The 21,634-nt window shown below is 44.4% G+C and overlaps 1 protein-coding gene and 1 long non-coding RNA gene across 21 annotated transcripts in view; one reads left to right on the forward strand and one right to left on the reverse strand.

Moving 5' to 3' along the window:
• Positions 1–21,634, reverse strand: part of LARGE1 (LARGE xylosyl- and glucuronyltransferase 1) — an 851,853-nt gene that overhangs the window by 644,360 nt on the left and 185,859 nt on the right. The window lies entirely within an intron of this gene.
• LOC104003753 (uncharacterized) overlaps positions 8,865–21,634 on the forward strand; it is a 59,042-nt gene continuing 46,272 nt past the window's right edge. For 2 of the 9 annotated variants that reach the window (XR_008541841.1, XR_008541839.2), the window contains exons 1-4: positions 8,876–8,996; positions 10,009–10,090; positions 11,384–11,525; positions 21,399–21,618. This is a non-coding gene — a long non-coding RNA (uncharacterized LOC104003753). Of the gene's footprint in view, positions 8,997–10,008; positions 10,091–11,383; positions 11,526–16,093; positions 16,488–17,405; positions 17,524–21,398; positions 21,619–21,634 lie in introns of all 9 variants that reach the window. The other 7 variants (XR_008541837.2, XR_008541838.2, XR_008541836.2 and 4 more) reach the window with 7 other exon arrangements.

The following is a 21,634-nucleotide window of genomic DNA, read 5'->3' on the forward strand; positions in this document are numbered from 1 at the left end:
CTTCAAATCTGTTCCCATAAAATGATTCCTATATCCTCAGGTTGATGAATTTAGGAAATTAAAATACAGGATGGCCGTTAGATTTGAATTTATGATAATAAATTTTTTGCATAAACATATGCCCTGCAATATTTAGGATATATTTACACTAAAAAAATTGGCCATTGTTTATGTGAAATTCCAATTTAACAGAGGGAATTACATTTTCATATGGCAACTCTACTTCATCTGTGCATTTGTTCAGAAATTTTTTTGTTTGCTTTTGTTTTCTTTGTTGTTGTTGCTGTTGTTTTGAAACAGAATCTCAGTCTGTCACCCAAGCTCAAAAACAGTGGTGTGATCACAGCTCACTGCAGCCTTGACCTCCCAGGCTCAAGCAATCCTTCTACCTCCTGAGTAGCTGGGACCACAGGCAAGTACCACCACACCCAGCTAACTTACATTATTTTTTGTAGAGACAGGTTTTCACCATGTTGCCCAGGCTGGTCTCGAACCCCTGCATTCAAGAGCAATCCACCTGCCTTGGCCTCCCCAAGCGCTGGGATTACAGGCATGAGCCACCACACCTGGCCACCCCCAAAATATTTACTGAGCCTCTATTATGTGTCACTTGCTGTAAATACAAGACATGGAGCCAGAGTGTGTTAGTAAATGTTTAACAACCAGTTCCTAGGAAGTGGATAAATTTTACTGTTGGCTCATAGTTGAAGACCCTGCAGCCATCCTGCAAATATGAGAAGGCGAAAAGACCTGCAGAGATGCCCATTCAGAGCACAGACATTATGGAGCCACAAAACCAGTGTCAACAACCAAGATCTCGTTACAGATCAAATGAATGAGTTCTTACTTGTTTAAACCATTAAACAACTTAATTGTTTTTTGTTGTTATTGGAAATGACAAATGATTCCCAACTGATACCCAAAGGATACCCCTCTTCACTGTATATGTTGTACTCTCCCTCTCCAAATACATCAACACCTATTTCTGCATGGTACATGTTGGTGGGTCTCTTCTTTCCTCCCTCCATCTCCTTCATTTATTCACTCATTCATCCACCCACTCACTTACCTTCCTACCCATTCATCCACCCATCTACCCCCACAGTGCACCATGTATTTATTGATTCATTTTCTTGCAATATCCAATGAAACCAGGCTCTAGAACTACTGGGAGGCATACCAGTGAGTGCTTCTGACTGATTCTGAGCCAATCACCAACATTTTCCATCAAGGGCCTCTTTTGGAGGAGTATTTTGTGAATCTGCTCTCAGCTGCTATCACAGAATGAGAGCTTTTTCTTTTCTTTTCCAGTATTGATACATTCCTGGACTCTCTGTTGACCCAGTTCTTCTCCTCATCTACTCAGTATTTCCTTGGGGTCAGATTATAATCTTGGAGAAATCCAGAAAGCCACAGAGGAGCCCGTAAAGATCAATAAATCCACTTGAGAACACTCAAATCCCCACAGTGGAATCGAGGGCTTGAAGCCACAAGTTATCTGAGAAGGCTCTTGACCCAACAGATGCTTCTTTTGTGAACAATCCCAAGCACTAATGAATGTACTCAAGAAACCAACTAGCACTATTTCTGTGATGTGACAAATGAAAAAAGAAACAAGGAATGAAGGATGAAAACTAATAAAATCATACAGAAAACCACTTAACTAACCATCCTGAAATCTCATTTCAAATGCATTCTGCCGAAGTCGCTTTGTCCCCATGAGCCAGAGTGTCCACTCCTACTCCAGGCCTCTGTGCCAGGCCTGCCCAGACCAGTCACCACTCATGTCACCCCTGAGCAATCCCTTTATTTGTCATCACTCTGTTTTCATTCCTCCCATCTCGGCTCTAAAAGTTCCCTTTCTAATCTCCAGGTTCCTGCCATACTTTGTGAGATACGCCATTTGAAGAGAGGCTCAATCACAATATTGCAGTAGAGACAACCTTTCCATGTGGTTGCAGAAAATTCTGAACACTATCTAGGCTTACTCTTCAAGCACACCAAATATGCCGTTATTTACTGTCACCTGAGGTTCCCTTATTAGCACACAGACTATGTCCAGAGAACAAACACCTGGGTATCAATACCAACAGGCTGACCAAAGAAGAGGCCCATCCTCCTGCTCTGAGAACCCCCGGCTAAGTGTGACCCATCAGGACCTCAGCTGCTCACCAAAGACAGCACTGTGGAGAGCCAGACCAGGTGCTGGGAAAAATCCAAGATAGTGACCAATTTATGAGAGGAACTAGATTGGACAAACTGGAAGGCACAGACTGAGGCTAAGAAAATAGGACAGGAGGCTTTTTAGAGGAAATCTGTTCATACTGAGGATAATTAATGAATGTGCTGAATGGACTCTCAGAGGTAGTCACAGAAGCCGAAGCCATGATTTTTAATAGACATAGGTTCTTATTGGGTGAAAACAACATGAGCTTTTTGGCTCGCCACGTGGCCAGTGGGCTAAGTTCTTTCCATCCTGATCCACAGTTATTTTATGGTGAGGTGGCTTCCCTATCCTAACTCCAATCAATGCACGTTCATGCCCCTGAAGACCTCTCAGTGAAATAAGTGGAGGTGGAAGACAGTGATACTGATAATCCTGAACCTGTGTGGGTCTCAGCTAAAGTAAAGTGTGTACTTGTATCTTTGTTTTGTTTTCTTTTTTTCTGAGATGGAGTCTCGCTCTGTCGCCCAGGCTGGGTCACCAGGCTGGAGTGCAGTGGCATGATCTTGGCTCACGGCAACCTCCACCTCCCAGGTTCAAGCGATTCTCCTGCCTCAGCCTCCCAAGTGGCTAGGATTACAGGTGCCCATCACCACACGGCTATTTTTTGTACTTTTAGTAGAGACGGAGTTTCACCATGTTGACCAGGCTCATCTCAAACTCCTGAGCTCAGGTGATCCACCCGCCTCAGCCTCCCAAAGTGCTGGGATTACAGCCATGAGCCACCACACCCGGCTGTATCTTTGTTTTCAACAAAAAAGTTTAAAAAGTAAAAGTTAAAAGATTTAAAAACAGCAAAAAGCTTACAGTGTAAGGATATAAAACATTTTTGTACAGCTATACAATGTGTTTGTTAGAAGCTGAGTGTTACGACAAGAGTCAAAAAGCTTAAAAATATTTCAAAGTTTATAAAGTAAAAAAGTTACAGCAAGCTAATGTAGCATGACTAAAGATGGCAAAACAGTTTTACAAATTTAGTGTAGCATAAGTGCGCAGTGTTTAGAAAGTCTATGGTAGTACACAGTAATGCCCTAGCCCTTCACATTCACACACCACTCACTCACTGACTCACCCAGAGAAAGAAATTTCCAGTTCTACAGGCTCCATTCATGGTAAGTGCCCTATACAGGTATGCCATCTATACCATATTTATTTATTTATTTATTTATTTTTTTGAGACAGAGTCTCACTCTGTCACCCAGGCTGGAGTGTAGTGGCACAGTCTCGGCTCATTGCAACCTCCGCCTCCCAGATTCAAGCAATTCTCCTGCCTCAGCCTCCTGAGTAGCTGGGACTACAGGCGCCCACCACCACGCCCGGCTAATTTTTTATATTTTTAGTAGAGATGGGGTTTCACTGTATTAGCCAGGATGGTCCTGATTTCCTGACCTCATAATCTGCCCGCCTTGGCCTCCCAAAGTACTGGGATTACAGACGTGAGCCACCGCACCTGGCTCATCTATACCATATTTTTACTGTACCTTTTCCATGTTTAGGTACACAAATGCTTACCATTGTGTTACAATTGCCTCTGGTAGTCAGTACAGTCACATGCTATACAGGTTTGCTGCCTAGAGGCAATAGGCTATACCAGCAGTCCCCAGCCTTTTTGGTACCAGGTACCGGTTTTGTGGAAGACCATTTCTCCGCAGACAAAGGTTGGGGGAAGGGGATGGTTTGGGGATGATTTAGATACATTATATTTATTGTGTACTTTATTTCTATTATTATTACATTGTAATATATAATGCAATAATTATACAACTCACCATAATGTAAAATCAGTGGGAGCCCTGAGTTTGTCTTCCTGCAATTAGACAGTCCCATCTGGGGGTGATGGGAGACAGTGACAGATCATCAGGCATTAGATTCTCATAAGGAGCCCTCTTGTGCTCAGTTCACAATAGGGTTTGCAATAATGTAATGCCACTGCCGATCTGACAGGAGGCGGAGCTCAGGGGGTAACGGGAGTGATGGGGAGTGGCTGTAAATACAGATGAAGCTTCTCTCACTAGCCGGCAGTCCCTAACCTCCTGCTGTGTGGCCATGTTCCTAATAGGCCACGGACTGGTACCAGGGGCTGAGGACCCCTGGGCTATACTATATAGGCTAGGTGTACACTCTATGATATTTATATAACAACAAAATTGCCTAACAATGCATTTCTCAGAATGTATCCCGGTCATATGCATGACTGTACTATAAAAGTACTACAATTACTTTTTAATAATTTGTTTTCTTTTCTGAGAGTGATTGCACCAGCACACACTTGAGGTCCAAGTCCCAGAGTCCAGAGAATGTGGCCTGTGGTTACATAAGATTGGAAAAGCAAATGTCAGAGAAGGAACTGGCTACAAAGTGGACAGGGCCTACATCTCACAGATCCTTGTAGGCCTGAAGAAGTGCAGACTGACTTAAGCCACTGGTGGTTTAAGCAAGGGAGTGTAGTGGCTGGTCTGCTGATCTGGTGTCACAGCAGAGATGATTCCTAAGAAAAGATAAGGCTTCTGAGGCCAGGGGGCTGCTGGAAAAAGAACAACCCAATTCCCAGGAATGCCCTCCTCAAGCAGGGAAAGAGAGCCTGCTTTGGGTGGGTAATTTTTGGGGTCCTTAGTGCTTACGGGATTCCTGGAGGAGTGAAAGGAAACCAGATATTCAGAGCATGAAAGTAAACCAAATCCTCTTGATGGAAAACAAAGAAATGGAGGCAAAGGAAGTGGAATTCAACAGTGTGGTGTCAACTAAACAACAAAACTGGGCTTTATCATTTGCAGCTGCTACAATATTTAGTGAGGTTATCTATGTAGAAGTGACTTTGGAACCAGGTATTGTGGAGAAGAAGAGGACTGAACTTAAGACTTGCTAGTTCTACCCTGAAATCCTGGCTTTCCAGAGGTAGGACCCTGAACAAGACATTAAATCAGAGCAAAACACACATTCCTTCTGAATGGCAATAGTCTCATTCATAGAATATGGGCAAAAATTCCTGTTTCCACAGGTGTATTATGACGATTAGGTGAGAATTTGAATGTGCAAGTTTCTTATGGGTGCCATGCTTGATAACCACAGAGGACTATTATCAATTCATACAATATCGAAATTCACCCACTTACCTTAAATATCTGGGTGAAATAGGGAAAGGCAAAGAACAAGAAAGTACACACACCTGTGAGCATAAAAGGGCAACACACTTGTGAACATTCTCAGCAAGTGTCTTTAAAGACGATCTTCTAAGGCAAATCCACGCCCCCAACTGAAGGGCAGCTTATAAATTTGCCAAAGAATCAGAGCAGCTACATAGTAAATGCATGTGCGGCTCCTTAAAAGCTTATTAAATGGTGCAGGTTAAAGGTATCGTAGAAAAACTCTAAGTGGCATAGAAGGACAAAGAGCTTCTCACAGAAGCTCTGGACTGTGCATCCTGAATGGTCTGAGTGGTATCTTTTTCCTTGGTACAAGCAGGAACACAAAAGCCTTATGTACAACCCCCATACTGTTTTGTACTCTTTATTTTTGTTTTTGTCTTTATTTTTGTCTTTGGTATATTGTTTTATAGGCAGCAGTCAGAGCCACAATGGAGATCCTTGGGTAAAAAATTACTTTGTTGGCTGGGCGCAGTGGCTCATGCCTGTAATCCCAGCAGTTTGGGAGGCCAAGGCGGTTGGATCACCTGAGGTCAGGAGTTCAAGACCAGCCTGGCCAACATGGTGAAACCCCATCTCTACTAAAAATACAAAAAATTAGCCGGGCGTGGTGGTGGGCATCTGTAATCTCAGCTACTCGGGAGGCTGAGGCAGGAGAATCGCTTGAACCTGGGAGGCGGAGGTTGCAATGAGCCGAGATCATGCCACTGCCCTCTAGCCTGGGAGGGAGAAAGGAAGGGAGGGAGAGGGAGAGGGAGAGGAGGGAGAGGAAGAGGGAGAGGAGGAAGAGGGAGAGGAGGGAGAGGGAGAGGAGGGAGAGGAGGGAGAGGGAGAGGAGGGAGAGGGAGAGGAGGGAGAGGGAGAGGAGGGAGAGGGAGGGGGAGAGAGAGAGAGAAGAAAGGAAAGGAAGGAAAGAAGGGAGGGAATTACTTTGTCAATTATAAGTCATTAGGAAGATACTAAAGTCAATGATGTGGTGATGACAAAAATAACAGTAACAAATATTGTGACAAATACAACGGTAAAAGTCCTTCAAGTGAATGAAAACGTGTTGAGCACCTATGATGTGCATGGAACCGAGCTGCACATTATGAGGGAAATACATCATTCCTGCCCTTAGAATTGAATGAACACTCAAAAACATCCAACAGAGTCACAGCAGAAGGCACGTTATAGTAAGTCACCCAATGGAGGGAAGTATAATGGCAAGACCAAAGACAGAAAAATAATCCTGATAAGACAGAATGGAAGAAACAGTGAAGAGGGACTCTACAAAAAAGGTGAGGTAGGTCTAGGAAGAAGGGGGTGGACCCTGCATGAGTTAACAACACAGAGACAGAAAAGGAACACGTGCATTCGGGGAACCATCGAGGCCGCAGCATGGGTAGACTGCTGATTGGGGTCGCAAGTGGGAGTTGAGGTCGGAGCTTGGGGGTGAGCTGTTTTGATGAAGTTGTAAAGGGAAATTAGAGCAAGATCCTGGAAGGCGGTAAGTGAGCCACTAACAATATCTGGCCTTACTCATTTGCTTTCTAGGCAATGAGGAGCCACAGAAAGCCTTTGAACAGGGAGTGGCACAGCCTTTGAGGAAGATTCCTCTGGAATCTATATGAAAGGCTGGAGGATAAAAGGAGGCCGAAAGCAAAGCCAAAGGGGTCAGACAGGAGCTAGCAAAGGCTTGTTCGAACAAGGAAGCCATTAGAGACAATTACAAGAAAGAGAAGTTTCTAGTTTAAAAGAACCTTATGAAGCTCTCGTTAAAAAGAAAATGGAGTTGCAGTAGTGAATTTCCAGGTTGGCTGCAGACCAAGCCCAGATTTAGGTTCACGGTGTAAAGAGCACAGCCTTCAGGGTCCAGGGGCAAAGGGAGGCATGCCATCTTTCTTTCTCCCAAGAAACAGCTCCAGGATGTGGGTGATGTACAAAGAAATTCTAGAATCAGCTCATGTCTACAGATGCTTTGGAAATCCATTGTGTCCAGTGAGGTACTGTAAGGTGATGAGTGGAAACAAGAATGAAAAATGTGCTTGCTGATTCCAAAAACCTTACACACAGACACACATACTGCTATCAGGCGGATTTGGGTAACGGTCATATGAAGTTAATCAACAAATCAAGGGAAAAGGGAAAAGGGACATGGAATTTGGAAAATGACTAAGAAATGTTGGAAGATAAAATTTGTGGTGTACCTTAGAGAGAAAAACTCCTGTATTTCAGGAGACTGCCATCCACACAGGCATTCTGAGCCCCCCTTTTTTCCCCTTCTACCCATGTGTGATGGTCTCTCTGCGGGACCTCATTCATTCACACAGCTCCCTATACCACCCTTAACCTGAGAAGGGCCCGGCTGGGCCACCAACCCAATTGCAATTCATCACTGAGCCCAGCCTTTGGTTGCAGCCAAAACAGGAAAGAGAATGAAGGAGGCTAGAAATACCATAAAGACAAACTTGGAGCTAGTGCCGACCAAACCAATTCCCTGCTTCAGAAATGGAACGATGCTGAACTGTCAGCTGAAGAAGGCTGCACAGCTTGAAAGAGGAAGCGTCAAAGGAAGCTTGGTGGAGAGGAGAGTGTGAATAGGGAAGTGCCAACAGGGACACGTGCAGGGGGTGGGAAGGCAGGCAGGACGCCCAGTGAGAGTGACAGAGGCCAGCAGAGCACGAGTGTGCAAGGAAACACAGGGAACGAGAGGCTGCGTGGGTGACAGTGTGCCGGGGTGACAGGCGGATACGGCACATGACGCAGAGTGGAAGACAACCACAGGTAGAGAAGTGTCAGCAAAGGAATGCATTTTTTCTGTTCTCCTAACAATTCAGCACACATCAGATGGGAAGGGTGAAGGAGGAGAGCATGAGACAGGGGTGAAAAGCAGAGCCACAGGGACAATGAAGGACTAAGTTCCATAATACAAAGACCACGGGTCTTTCTTGACTAGACTGATGATGCTATGGGGGTGGAGGTGGAAGTGGGAATCTCTGGCTCTCAGCCACAGTTCTATAAGGGTCACCTTCATGCCCTCATCTGTATGCTCCAGTAGGCTCATTACCCAGGAGAGAATTATCTCCAGATAGAGAAGGGAAGAGTTGATATAATGTAGACTAAACTCCACCCAGCCATGCCCACAGGCTATGGTACGGGAGACCCAACCCTCCCAGAAAATGGTGAACAAAGGCTCTGCATGCACTTATCAACTTTATAACAGTCATAGTAACTTCTCCTCCCTTGGCTCATTCATTTATTCATCCATTCATTCATTCGGCAATTATTACTGAGTGTCTGGGACAAGCTGGGCACTTCTAAGTGTACTGAACATGACCAACCAATCACCTGCCCTCAGGGAGTTTACAGTCCAGCGGGAGAACATAGAAAAGAGACAGTCTGGACAGCCAGCAAATACAGTGGAGGCATCAGGCAGTGATCAGAGTTGTGAAGGAAATAAAGGAAGGAAAGGTGGGGTGGGAGGAGGAGGGTTCTGGTTCTGACTTCATAAAGGGCCCTCTCTTACACGGTGAAGTGTAAACAAAGACCTGCAGGAAGTAAAGGGGCTACAAGGGATCCATGGAAAGAGCATTCCCAGAAGGGGGGCCAGGGCAGTGCGCACAGTGAGGAGAGCAGGTGTGTGCGAGGTGAGTAAGAGAAGACACAAGGGTGGGGGCCGCGGGAGGCAGAGCCAGGAGGGCAGGGCTGAGTGGCTCTGGAAGCTCTGGAAAGGCCAGCGGTCAGGTCTGATGGTGGGTCTGAGCAGAGTCGCTTTGTGACGCCCTTCTGCTACTGCATGGGGCGAGGGAAGAATCCCAGGATGTGGTCTGGGAGGCAGGAGCACAGAGGCGACAGGGTGGTGACCTGCCCATTGGCCTCGGGCGGTATTCTGAATGCAAGGGTCAGCAGCAGCAGCTGTGCAATAGTGCCTTTCTTTTCAAAGAGCCAGCTGCTCTGATTCACAGACAGTCTCTCCCAGTTGAGGGTTCATCAGGAACTAGACGACCAACCAACAAGGTCATTTACCTGTCACCATTGCTGCATTCACTGGTAATCAAAACGGGCAGGGTAGGGGAGGACCACGAACCCAAAGAGAAGGTCTGGGAGCATGCAGACATGCCTCTCAAGACTCACAATTGTCCTTTTGCTAAATTTAGGTTGAAACAAAACGTTCAAAGCCCCCTCGGAAGCCCATCCACAGGTGTGTGACTGTGAACCGCATCGTAATCTCCTAGAAAGCAAGAACATCAGGCTTACATTTTCCACTTGCCTCTCAGGGCTCAGAGCTCTGTAGCATATACAGTAAGCACCAAATGAACACTTTTCAGATAAATTAAATAACTGCAGAATAGTCATAACGACAGTGTTTTTTTTTAAAACAACATTTAATAATTGCTTACTCTATGCCAGTACTTTTCAGCCAGGGGCAATTTGCCCCCCTGCCGCGGAGACATTTGGCAATGTCTGGAGACACTTTTGGAGTCACAAATCAGGGGAGAGATGTTGCTGGTACATAGTAGGTTCGGAAAGCTGCAAAATGTCATACAGTTCACAAGACAGCCTCCCTGCCCCCCATAACGAAGGATTTTCCAGCCCCCAAAATCTAGCGCTTATAAATCACTATTTATTTTCACAGCTACTCTTTTTTTTTTTTTCCAGTTGAGGAAACTGGGCCCTGAGACATTAACTTGCCCAAAAGATCACAGTGGGCAACATTCTAGAGCACAATGGAAGCCGACAGGTAAATAGGTAGATGGGTAGAGTGCAACAGACAGGCAGACAGATTGAGACAAAAATGGGAAAACTGGGAAATACGGAAAAGAACAAGGAATGGATGAAAAGTAGTCCTAAGCCAAGCTCTGCCAAGAAATGACACATGGCCCTGGGCCTTCCCCTCCTGACTCTAAACCTGAGAGCACACAGCTATAAAATTCCAGGAGGTGTAGAAGATCACTGACTTCCAGCTTTAACATCTTCAGGACAAGTTTTTCCCTGCAGCTGAAATATTAGCTTTATATAAATACTTGTAAACACGTGGCAATATTCACCATACAAATCCTAAATTCCTTCCCCTTTACTCAGCAAAGGCAGGAGATGCCAAATGTCTTATGATATACTCCTCCCCTCCTCCTTTCCTTGCTTCTAAAAATATCTGTGAACAGCCACTTGTGCCAAGCACTGAGCCAGGGCTGGAAATATTCTAATGCCAGATGTGCAAAGTCCTTTTTAATATGGTGTATTTGTGAAGCTTCCATTACTTGGCCAGCCCCAAGGTGGGCAATTTCCCTACTGCACAGATGGGGCACTACACTGGGACTCCATCTAACTTTATAAGCAGCAGGCAAGACTGGGGGAATTGGGGTGCAGGGACAGAATTCCCTCCCCACTCAGATCATGCCTCCCAGTCAGTGTCAATATCTACCTCTCTGCTCAATAAATTCTGATGATCATCTTAATAGAAATCATTACCTACTAAACGGCAAAGGAATGAGAAAGCAAGGCAATGTGGATGAGAGAAAGAGGTTTTGAGATGAGATGTGAGTAGATTCGGAAAAGCCGGGTAGGGAGAATCAGTCTGTCATGGCTAGCACGGATGGGTCAATGCCGGCAGCAGAAACAAGGCTCCCTGAAGGTCAAGGTGACAGGGGGAAGCCAAGAGGAGCTGGAAGACAGTTATGGATGGGCTCCAAATTGGTCCCTAAAGAAAATGATGTTTTCTATTTCTTATGACAATATTGTTATAGGGCTGTTAACAAGAATCAAGAAATGTCAGACTGTGCCAAGGGATGACATCCAGTAACAGCCTGAGCTGGTTTGATTAAGCCATTTAATTAGCATCTGTTTGGGGCTGGGCACTGAACAGAGGGTGATCCATTCACCATCTGATTCAATTCTCTCATTAAAGGAGGTAGTAGGTATTACTCTTGTATATATCGCAATGAGGAACCAAGACCCATAAAGGTGCTAATATTTTGCTAAACCAAATAAAGTAAAAGAGTGTATCTAATGCCCTGTTTCTCTCACCACCCTACAGCAATGTCAGTGAAGACTGAAAACAGAACGTGGAGAGAGATGTAGCTTACTAGAGCCCTGTGGCTTCAATCCCCACCAGGAATGTCGTTTAAGAGGAAGGTGATCTAGCACAAATTCACATTTGCTTGAGGAAGAATACAAACGTATGTCTGTTTATCTTCTTGGTCTGGAAAGTATTATTATCATGTCCATCTTATAGATGCAGAAAGTAAGACCCAGAAGAATCACATGATACACGTGACATCACAAATATACTGGCTGATAAGGCTGGGACCTGAAACTAGTTCCTCTCTCTAAATGGCTAACACAGAAAACCAAGGCAAAGACAGTCAGGGAAGGCAGGGACTTCCTGAGGCTTGGAAAGGTCAGGGGAAGCTTCTTAGGGCAGGTGAGATTTGAGCAGAGCAGGGCCAGCATTAAAGACATCAGCAGGGAGGAGAGGTGAGATCAAAGGACTGGGGACAGGTAAGGGGTATTCAGGGGTCAGGTAGATGGATCTGCACTCACAAGCCCTGATATCAAAGGCCAAGTGTCCACATAAACAGAGAGAAAACCCAAGTCTGATCCAGCAATGTCTTGCTCAAAGCCCTTGAAATGACTTCACATCAACTGTGCTACTCAATTCATATGATCTGGCTCCTGTCTACTTCAGTAGCCCCAACTCCACTTGTAGTATCCCGTATTCATCATCTACACCTATACACACATGCAGGCTATTCCTCCAGCCTACAGACTCTTTATCCCACAAATTAAAAAATTTCCAGGACGGCCAGGCTCAGTGGCTCACTCCTGTAATCCCAACACTTTGAGAGGCCAAGGCAGGCAGATCACTTGAGGTCAGGAGTTCAAGACCAGCCTGGCCAACATGGTGAAATCCCGTCTCTACTAAAAATACAAAAATTAGCCAGGCACGGGGGTGCATGCCTGTAATCCCAGCTACTCAGGAGGCTGAGGCAGGAGAATCGCTTGAACCTGGGAGGCAGAGGCTGCAGTGAGCCAAGATCACGCCACTGCACTACAGCCTGGGCAACAAAGCGAGACTCCGTCTCCACCCCTACCACCAAAAAAAAAAAAAAAAAAAAAAAACAACAGAGACACATTTCCAGGGGATTTCTTCCAGGTACCACCTGTGGGAAGTTGTCCCTGACACTCCAGGACAGACACACTCCCAGTAGGCAATGCCTGTTAGGCAGGTAGGATGCTATACTAGACTGGCCTGCTGTGTCCCACTTCCTCACTAGCTACTAGAGGGCAGGACCCATAGGTCTACACCCATGAGGTAGACACTCAATAATTATCAAGTCTACAAAGACACGGTTACGGATAGAGGAAGGGAGTAAATATAGTATTAGGTGAGTGAGTCCTTGGCCTGCGGTTGGCCTCAGCTTTCTCTACTTTGCCAAAGAAATAATATCCAGCTTTCTTTACTTGTCTGATAATGTTTGTAAAAAGATCCAGAAGCTCAAAGGTATTAACTGTCACCCCCCCCCCCGCCAAAAAAAAGGCATTCTTGGAATGAGCTTTTATTTCAGAAAAGAAACCAATTTATGTAGTGTCATCATAAAATAATGCATAGAGATGATGAACTGACGATGATATAGTGATAAGAATTCTTGTTTCATTTATAATATAAACCTTAATTCCTGCCCTCCCCCAAAATGAGTTAACTTACAATTAAAACACATGTATATAGAACACCAAAGTGCAGATTAAGCAAAAGGCAATATGCAATGGGGAAAGGAATTGGGAAGGAAATAATTACATGAAGTCACAGCCAAAGATACTGACTGCAATCAACCATCCAATTTTAAGGCAGCCTCAGAAGGAAGAGAAAAAGACATGAGTTGAATTAGGTCTCTCTCCTTTGACAGAAGGGACACTGAACAATGTCATGGGAAATGGGTTAAGCTTCAGCCTTTCAAGGGATATAAACTATCACTAATGCATTCCAGAAGATGAGGAATCAAATTTACTTGCTGTGCTCAATATCATGGGAGATAAATGTGCTAATAATATGATCAGTTAGGGTATAACCCACCAGACTTCCTCCATCTAATGACTCTGGTCTGCTTCAAAGTAGCCACATTAGGAGGCTTTTCATTTACTTCCACTGAAAATGCCACCAATCCCTCAAAGAGCTGGGTGCCCTTATTTAAGGGCCTGCAAAGCCCATTCCCAAACAACAGGCCATATCAAGGACAATGAAGATCAACAACAGGAACACAGGATGGACATGGCCCTAGCCCCTTCCCTAAGCCTTGGTTCCTACAGTTGCAAAGATCTTTATCCCTGCTTCCTGAGGAAGGCTGTCAAGAGAAGCAAATGAGCATACACACATGTAGAGGCTCTCATGCTTACCCGTTCTCCCCTCATCAAGTATTTATGGAGGACCTATAAGACGCCAGGCATGAGTCTCACTGTTGGGGTATGGAAATGACAGAAGTCCCTGCCCTCATGAAGTGTGTGTGTGCGTGTGTGCATGTGTGCGTGCGTGTGTGCGTGCATGCGTGCATGTGTGTGTTGAGGGAGACAGAGACCAAAATACAGTTAACCCTTGAACAACACGGGTTTAAAGTGCATGAGTCCACAAATACACAGATTTTCTCTTGCCTCTGCCACCCCTGAGACAGCAAGACCAATCTCTCCTCCTCCTCAGCCTACTCAACATGAAGATGAAGATGAAGATGAAAACCTCTATGATGATCTGCTTCTACTTAATACATAGTAAATTTATTTTCCTTTTGATGTTCTTAATAACAATTTCTCCTCTCTAGTTTACTTCACTGTAAGAGTACAGTATATAATATATAACATACATACAAACTACATGTGAATCAACTGTTACTGTTAAAGCTTCTGGTCAACAGTAGGTTATCAAGAGTCAAATGTTCAGGAAGTCAAAAGTTATATGCATCTCCACGATGTGCTTATTTCACATTGCATGCCTGTACCAAAACAACTCATGCACGCTGTAAATCTATACACCTACTATGTATCCATAAAATTGTTTTTGAAAGCTTACACCAATTTTTGACTGTGCAGGGGGTTAGTGTCCCTAGTTCCCATGTTGTTTAAGGGTCAACTGTAATATGACTGTATTATACAACATATTAAAAAGTGGTAAGGAGAAAAATTAAGTAGGGATGAATGATGAGAAGTGGAGAGGGGGTTGCATTTCTATTTTATTTTATTTTTATTATTATTACTTTTTTTTTGAGACGGAGTTTTACTCTTGTTGCCCAGGATGGAGTGCAATGGTGCTATCTCGGCTCACTGCAACCTCCGCCTCCCTGGTTCAAGCGATTCTTTTGCCTCAGCCTCCCAAGTAGCTGGGATTACAGGCATGCGCCACCACGCCCGGCTAATTTTTTTCTGTATTTAGTAGAGACAGGATTTCACCATGTTGGTCAGGCTGGTCTGGAACTCCTGACCTCAGGTGATCCACCCACCACCGCCTCCTAAAGTGCTGGGATTACAGGCGTGAGCCACTGCGCCCAGCCTGCAATTTTTTTTTTTTTGAGACGGAGTCTTGTTCTGTTGCCCAGGCTGGAGCGCAGTGGTGTGATCTTGGCTCACTGCAAGCTCTGCCTCCCGGGTTCACGCCATTCTCCTGCCTCAGCCTTCCCAGTAGCTGGGACTACAGGCGCCTACCACCATGCCTGGCTAATTTTTTGTATTTTCAGTAGAGACGGGGTTTCACCATGTTAGCCAGGATGGTCTCGATCTCCTGACCTTGTGATCCACCCACCTCAGCCTCCCAAAGTGCTGGGATTACAGGCATGAGCCAACGCGCCCAGCCCGGCCTGCATTTCTAAGTAGCATGATCCGAGAGAACTTATTGAGATAGTGATATTGGGGCAAAACTTGGATATCTGAGGAGGTTAAATTCAGGAAAGGGAATGGCTAGTTGTATTCGTCAGAGCTGTAGCAGGAAAAAGATGCCATACTCAAACTGGGTAATTTGAAGAGCGTGTAATAACAGAGTAGAATGGTGCTTCCTGGGGCTGGGGGCGGGGGGAAGAAATGCGGAGGTGTTATTCAAAGGGTAGAATATCACAGTTACACGAGATGAGTAAGTCCTACAGAGCTACTGCAAAACACAGAGCCTATAGTTAACAATACTGTATCGTAGCCTTCGAAGTTTGCTGGGAGGGTAGATTTATGTTAAGCCCTATCACTAATAATAAATAAAGAGGGCAGCAGGAAACAGAGGTGATGGATTATAGACTGTGGTGATGGGTTCACCAGTGTACATTTATCTGCAAACTCATCAAGTTGTACACATTAAATATGTACAGCTTTTTGTATGTCATTCATCCTCTATAAAGTCGTCTTAAAAACAAACAAGGCAGCTTTAGATATAGTCATTGAATCAGTAATTAATCTACTTAAAAGTCCTTGTATTCAGACCATATTTCGCTACAGGAAAATAATGATTAAGCATTCAAATGCCTTGCTTTTATTCAGCTATACTATGTCTTCTGAAATCACCTTATCTATTATGCAGTAAATTCATGAAACAAAAAAGAAAAGCAGGGCTTAGGGAAACAACAAGAGCTTCAGTAGCCCCAGGTTAGTGATAGTAGGCACCATGTCACCTCTAGGCCTGAAGTGGTCCCAGAAAGGACATCAGGAATGAGACACAAGAACAGCACAGAAAGGTCGTGTGCAGGAGCTGTGGTCTTCATTGCTTCGTTCCTTCTGCCCACAGAGAAGCAGCCTCGGAGGGCGGACGGGGCTGGGGAATCCCTGGCCTCCCTCCTTTCCTTCTGGCTGATCTTCTGCAGGAGACCTCACAAAAGGGAGCTGAGGGGCCAGGAAGCCTGTGGATGCCCTGAAGAAGAATGAGTAGATCTGAAAGGGCAGTAGAACAGAACCAGAATCCAGTGCAAAGGCCCTGGGGCAGGAGTTCGCATGAGAAGTGGGGAGAAGGAACCAGCCTATGATCCAGGAACGCAGTGAACAAGATTTGGGAAGTTGACAGAGAATATGAGGCCTCCTCTCCAAACAGAAACTCCAGGACGCTTGGTTGATTCACTGACACATGCACAGTGCTGAGCATATTACCAGACACCAGAGTCTGTGTTCCAGAAATGGAAGAATAGGTGAGTAATGAAAGTCTAAGTAAGCAAATTCTTTGCAAATGGGGAAAAGATTGAATGTATAGGACTGCATATATCAGAAGCCCCCTGGAATCTCTGCATCCAGAAGATTGCAGTCACCTTCGAAGCACTCACCACCAGAGTCTACTCGCACACTCTCCTGTGGCAGCCGTTCACCTCGGCCCTTTTCCTAGGGATTTGCCTTCGAGTCCCAGAATGGGCCTCAGGGTCTTTGCATTCGCCTTTCTATGAGTCTGAAACACCACCCACCCCCTCACCTGTGGGCAGGCAAAGCACCTCCTGTGTTCATGTCATCTCCTGTACCAAGCCCTTCCTGATGACCAACTTGGAGCCGGGTGCCCTCTAGCCATGCCTCCATGGCCGCCTATGATAATGTCCCCCATATCACTTATCATTCTGCTCATGAATTTGGCTTCATTCATCTTGCAACAACCCCAGAGTATTAAGCCACTCGACGGTGGAAGCTGGTGCTTTTACCTCCGCACCTCTCATGCCCGACAGAGTCCACGGCAGAAGGCCGGCTCTCAGATTTTAGCTGCATTCCTGAATGAAGGAATCAATAAAAGCCACACAGCATTAAGTGGCAGACTCTAGTAATTTAATTCCTAGTCCCGGGCTCTTTGATATAAAATAACTCTTCTATTTTTAATACACCCCACATTCCTGAAGATGACACTACTGCAAAATTAAAGAAATGTGATGAACAGCTTACAACCTGCAACACACTCGGCAGCTCAAAATGACAACATTAATTTAATGAACTTAAACACTGGTGAACTTTTTAACACATCCAGAGTTATTTACACTGGGAAATGCATACTTAAGATTGCCTGCCAAAGAGACTCAAATAGAGATGACACATATATCTTTCACATGTTAATTTGCATTTTAAACTTTGAGCTTTGATACAGGTTGGCTTTTCTCTTTTGGAACGAAGAAATCAAGAGACTAATTTTTTACCCATCCATCCATCTATCCATCTATCCATCCATCCAGCCACATCTTTCCTAAGTGACAGGTAAATCACTAGTTGTTGGGAATGCAAAGAGATAAACCTTGCCATCACAGTATATTTAGGGAGACAGACAAACAGCAGTGAATATAATGTAAATTTAGTATAATAATCAAACGACAAAGTGCTAGGGGACACGGCTTGTTGAATGGCTTGCTGGGGAGAAGCAGAAAGACCATAGCATTCATGGAGATGGTGGGCCTTTGTTTTCCAAGGCTACCATAACAAACAACGAATCACAACCGGGGTGGCTTACACAATAGAAATGAACTGCCTCACAGTTCTAGAGGCTAGGAGACTGAGATCAAACTGTCAACAGGATTGGTTCTGAAGGGTGTCAGGGAGGGATACGCTTAGGGCTTTCTCCAAGCTTCTAGTAACCTCAGGAGTCCTCAGCTTCTAAATGACATCCTCCGTGTGTCTCACATCATCTGATCCTCTGTACATGTCATTCTGTGTCCAAATTTCCCCTCTGCACAAGGACACAGTCCAATTGAATTACAGCCGCCTTAATGACCTCATCCTAGTTTGATTATCTGCAAAGACCCTCTTTCCACATAAGGTCACGTTCACAGGCACCAGGGGGTTAGGACTTCAACATCTTTTGTGGGAGACACAATTCTAGCCATATCATAGTGATGTGTTGGATCTTGAAAGACGAACATGAGCTTGCCTACAAGGACGGCAGAAGAGGGTACTGATGTGGTCAAAGGAACAGAGAATGGGAGACCATGGGATGGGGGAGCTGGTGCAGAGGTGAGGGATGACACTGGTGATGAGAGGCTTTGATGCTGGACTTCATCCTATCAGTAGTGAGAGACCACTGAAGAGTTTTACGAGAGGAACTAAAACAACAGTAGTATTGTGCTTTGAAACACTCTTTGTTCATCTGAGGGAGGGCTTTTTGCTTTCTCTCTTGCTTGTTTCTCTTTGTTCTGGGAAATTGCATGGAAGCCCTGTTTAGCTTTCATGTTTCAATGAGGGAGAGGAGTTTGGGGTTCATGCTTCTCTTCCTAATAATCCTGGCCTCAGCTCTGGTATAGGACTGCTCTATAAACTAAGTGGAAAGTCATCACAAAGACCTTCTCCCACTTCTGTTTAAACTGGGAGAGTCGGTGGTCACGCCCCTTCAGAGTAAGGGGTTCAGAGACACAGGCAAAAGGAAACATCTTCCATGCTACCTCTGGCTACCATGGAATGCCTCACACCTGTTTCCTGGAAACACATAATATCGAAGTTGGAAGGATCCATAGAAGTCCTCCAAAACATGTTCCTGGAACTTGGAAGGTGTAGGAGATCAGAATCTGCCAGCCCAAAATATGTCACTTTAGCAAAAGCATTATTTTGAATGAGAGACAACTGAGAAGAAACAGAACAAAAGCTCTCTGCCCTGCCTAAAAGCAGGACATCAGTTTACAAAGTGTCCCTTCACTCCTTCTTCCAGGAAGGACAAAGGCTGATCATGAAAGAAGCTTTGGCCCTTCTCAGCCAGGAGAAGGCACTGGAGGAATCTGCTTAACAAATTCCCATGTATTTGATATTTGCCTTCCCACAGTTGCTGCACCTAGGGACTCGAAGCCTTTTTCCTTTGTTTTGTTACTTACCTAAAAACGTACTGTTCTTTGTTGAAGATGCAATATAAGCTGGATTTCTAAACCACCCCTTTGAGAACCATGCACTCCCTGGGTGTCCCCCCTGCATACATGAAATGCACACCTTAATAAACTTCTGTTTGATTTTCTCCTGTTAATCTATCTTTTGTTACAGAGGTCCGTCCTAGCTAAGAACTAAGAGTAGAGGGAAAATTGATTTTTTTTTTCCTCCCCAACAAAGGTATCTCAGAAAATACCCCAGCAGTGGAGGAAAGGGAGGGTTGAAAGAACTGGTGAATGAAGGGATCCAAGTCTCCTGGTCCTGTTTTGCCTTCAGCAGCTCCATTTATCTTCTTTAAATAATAAGTTTATTGAGATATAATTCATATTCCAAATAAGTCACCCTTTTAATGTGTACATTTCAGTGGTTTTCAGGGTATTCAGAGTTGTGCAGCCATCACCGCTATCTAATTCCATAGCATTTTAATCACCCAGAAAACAAACCCCAACCCTCCCCATACTCCCGCCTTCCTCAAACCTTCAAAACCACCAATCTACTTTCTATCTCTATGGACTGGCCAATTCTGACATTTCATATAAATGGAATCACATGTACATATGTGGCCTTTGGTATCTGGCTTCTTCCACGTAGCGTGTTTTCAAATTTCACCCATGTTATAGCATGTATCAGTACTTCATTCCTTGTAATATCTGAATAACATTCCATTGTATGGCTAGACCACATTTTGTTTATCCATTTATTAACTGATAGACATTCAGGTAGTTTTCACTTCTTGGTTATCATGAATAATGCTGTCTTGAAAAATTTTGTACATGTTTTTGTTTGAGAACCTGTTTTCAGTTCCTTTGGGCATAGATACCTGGAGCGGAATTGCTGGGCCACATGTCAACTCCACATTTCACTTTTTTTGGAATCACCCAACTGTTTTCCAAAGTGGCTGTTCCATTTTATATTCCCACCAGCAATGTATAAGGGTTCCGATTTCTCCCTATCCTCTCTAACACTTGTTATTTCTTTTTGATAACCGCCACCCTAGTGAGTGTGAAGTGGTATCCCATTGTGGTTTTGATTTGCATTTCCCCAATAACTAATGATGCTGAGCATTTTTTCATGTGCTTTTTGACAACCTGTGTATCTTCTTTGGAGAAATATCTATTCAAATCCATCACTCAATTTTTTAATTGGGTTATTTGTCTTTTCATTGTTGAGTTATAAGAGTTCTTCATCTATTCTGTACATAAGTCGCTTATCAGATAAATGACTGCAAATATTTTCTCCTATTTTGTGTCTTTTAATTTTCTTGAAGGAACCCTCTGAAACACAAAACATTTTAATTTGATGAAGCTCAATTTATCTATTTTTTTCTTTTGTTGGTTGTGCTTCTAGTGTCATATCTCAGAAACCGTTGCCTAATCTAAAGTCACAAAGATTTACTCTTATGTTTCCTTCTAAGAATCTCACAGCTTTAGCTCTGATCTTTTGGTTGATTTACTTTATTTTCATTTTTACTCTTTTTAGAGGATAGCAATCCATAAGAAATGTGTTTTAACTCCCCCAACCCCAAGCCACCATATTTTAGATCCTAGAAAGGAGATAAATAACTTGCCATGGTCACAAAAGGAGTTTCAGGCATCGATGGACTCAGAGCAAGTTCTCTGCCTCAATGTCAACAGATGACTCTGGCTTCCCACAAAAGATGTACAGGTCAAACCTCCCTGACATGCACGAAGACCTGGATGCTGTGTAGGTCAGAAGGGATCCTCCCCTCTCTTCACAGAAGACTGTGGCACCCCCATGTAAACAGTCAGATTCAGATGCACAGCAGCCTGAAATGACCCTGCGTCATTTGCTTCTTATTTGTCCCATAACTGTTTCTGATGAATCTCAGGCCCTACATTCCACCCTCGAAACCTACCCCAGATATATAGGGAATAGAATGTCTTCTTCAAAGCCTCCCTTCCCCACATGGGCTTTTGTCTCATTCACTCAGCTGAACTCACTGAGCATTTACCAGGTACTCTGGCCTTGGCTTTGGGGATGCAAAATTGAATGAGATGACATAGCCCTGCCCTCCCAGAGCTGTCAGTTTTGTGGAAGCAACACACGCTAAGTCCTGGCATTTTAACACTTTCCCAACATTTAGTCATAACAAGTGTTAACTGCTAATATTAATTACTACACACCTGGCTCTATTTTTGTGCTTTAGGTGCATTACTTAAGTCCATAACAGCGTTATGAGGTAGTGATATCACTGTTCCATTTTCCAGGACATATCACACACCAACCGTGTGCAAAGCACTCTACCTAAAGATCAGCGCTAACAGAGGAATAAGCAGAGGCCTCCAGGAGCAAAGAGTGAAAAGTCTGGCAAGGCTTCAAGTACGGGGGAAGTGGGTGGAGCTTTCACCGTAGAATCTTTCCTAGAGAAAAAGCAAAGAGTGGGGCAACAATAAAGGCATTAAAAATAACTGTCAAGTTGAAGAAAAAGTGAGTAGTGATGTGG

The sequence above is a fragment of the Pan troglodytes genome, chromosome 23, assembly GCF_028858775.2.
Source record: "Pan troglodytes isolate AG18354 chromosome 23, NHGRI_mPanTro3-v2.0_pri, whole genome shotgun sequence".
NCBI classification, from domain to species: domain Eukaryota; kingdom Metazoa; phylum Chordata; class Mammalia; order Primates; family Hominidae; genus Pan; species Pan troglodytes.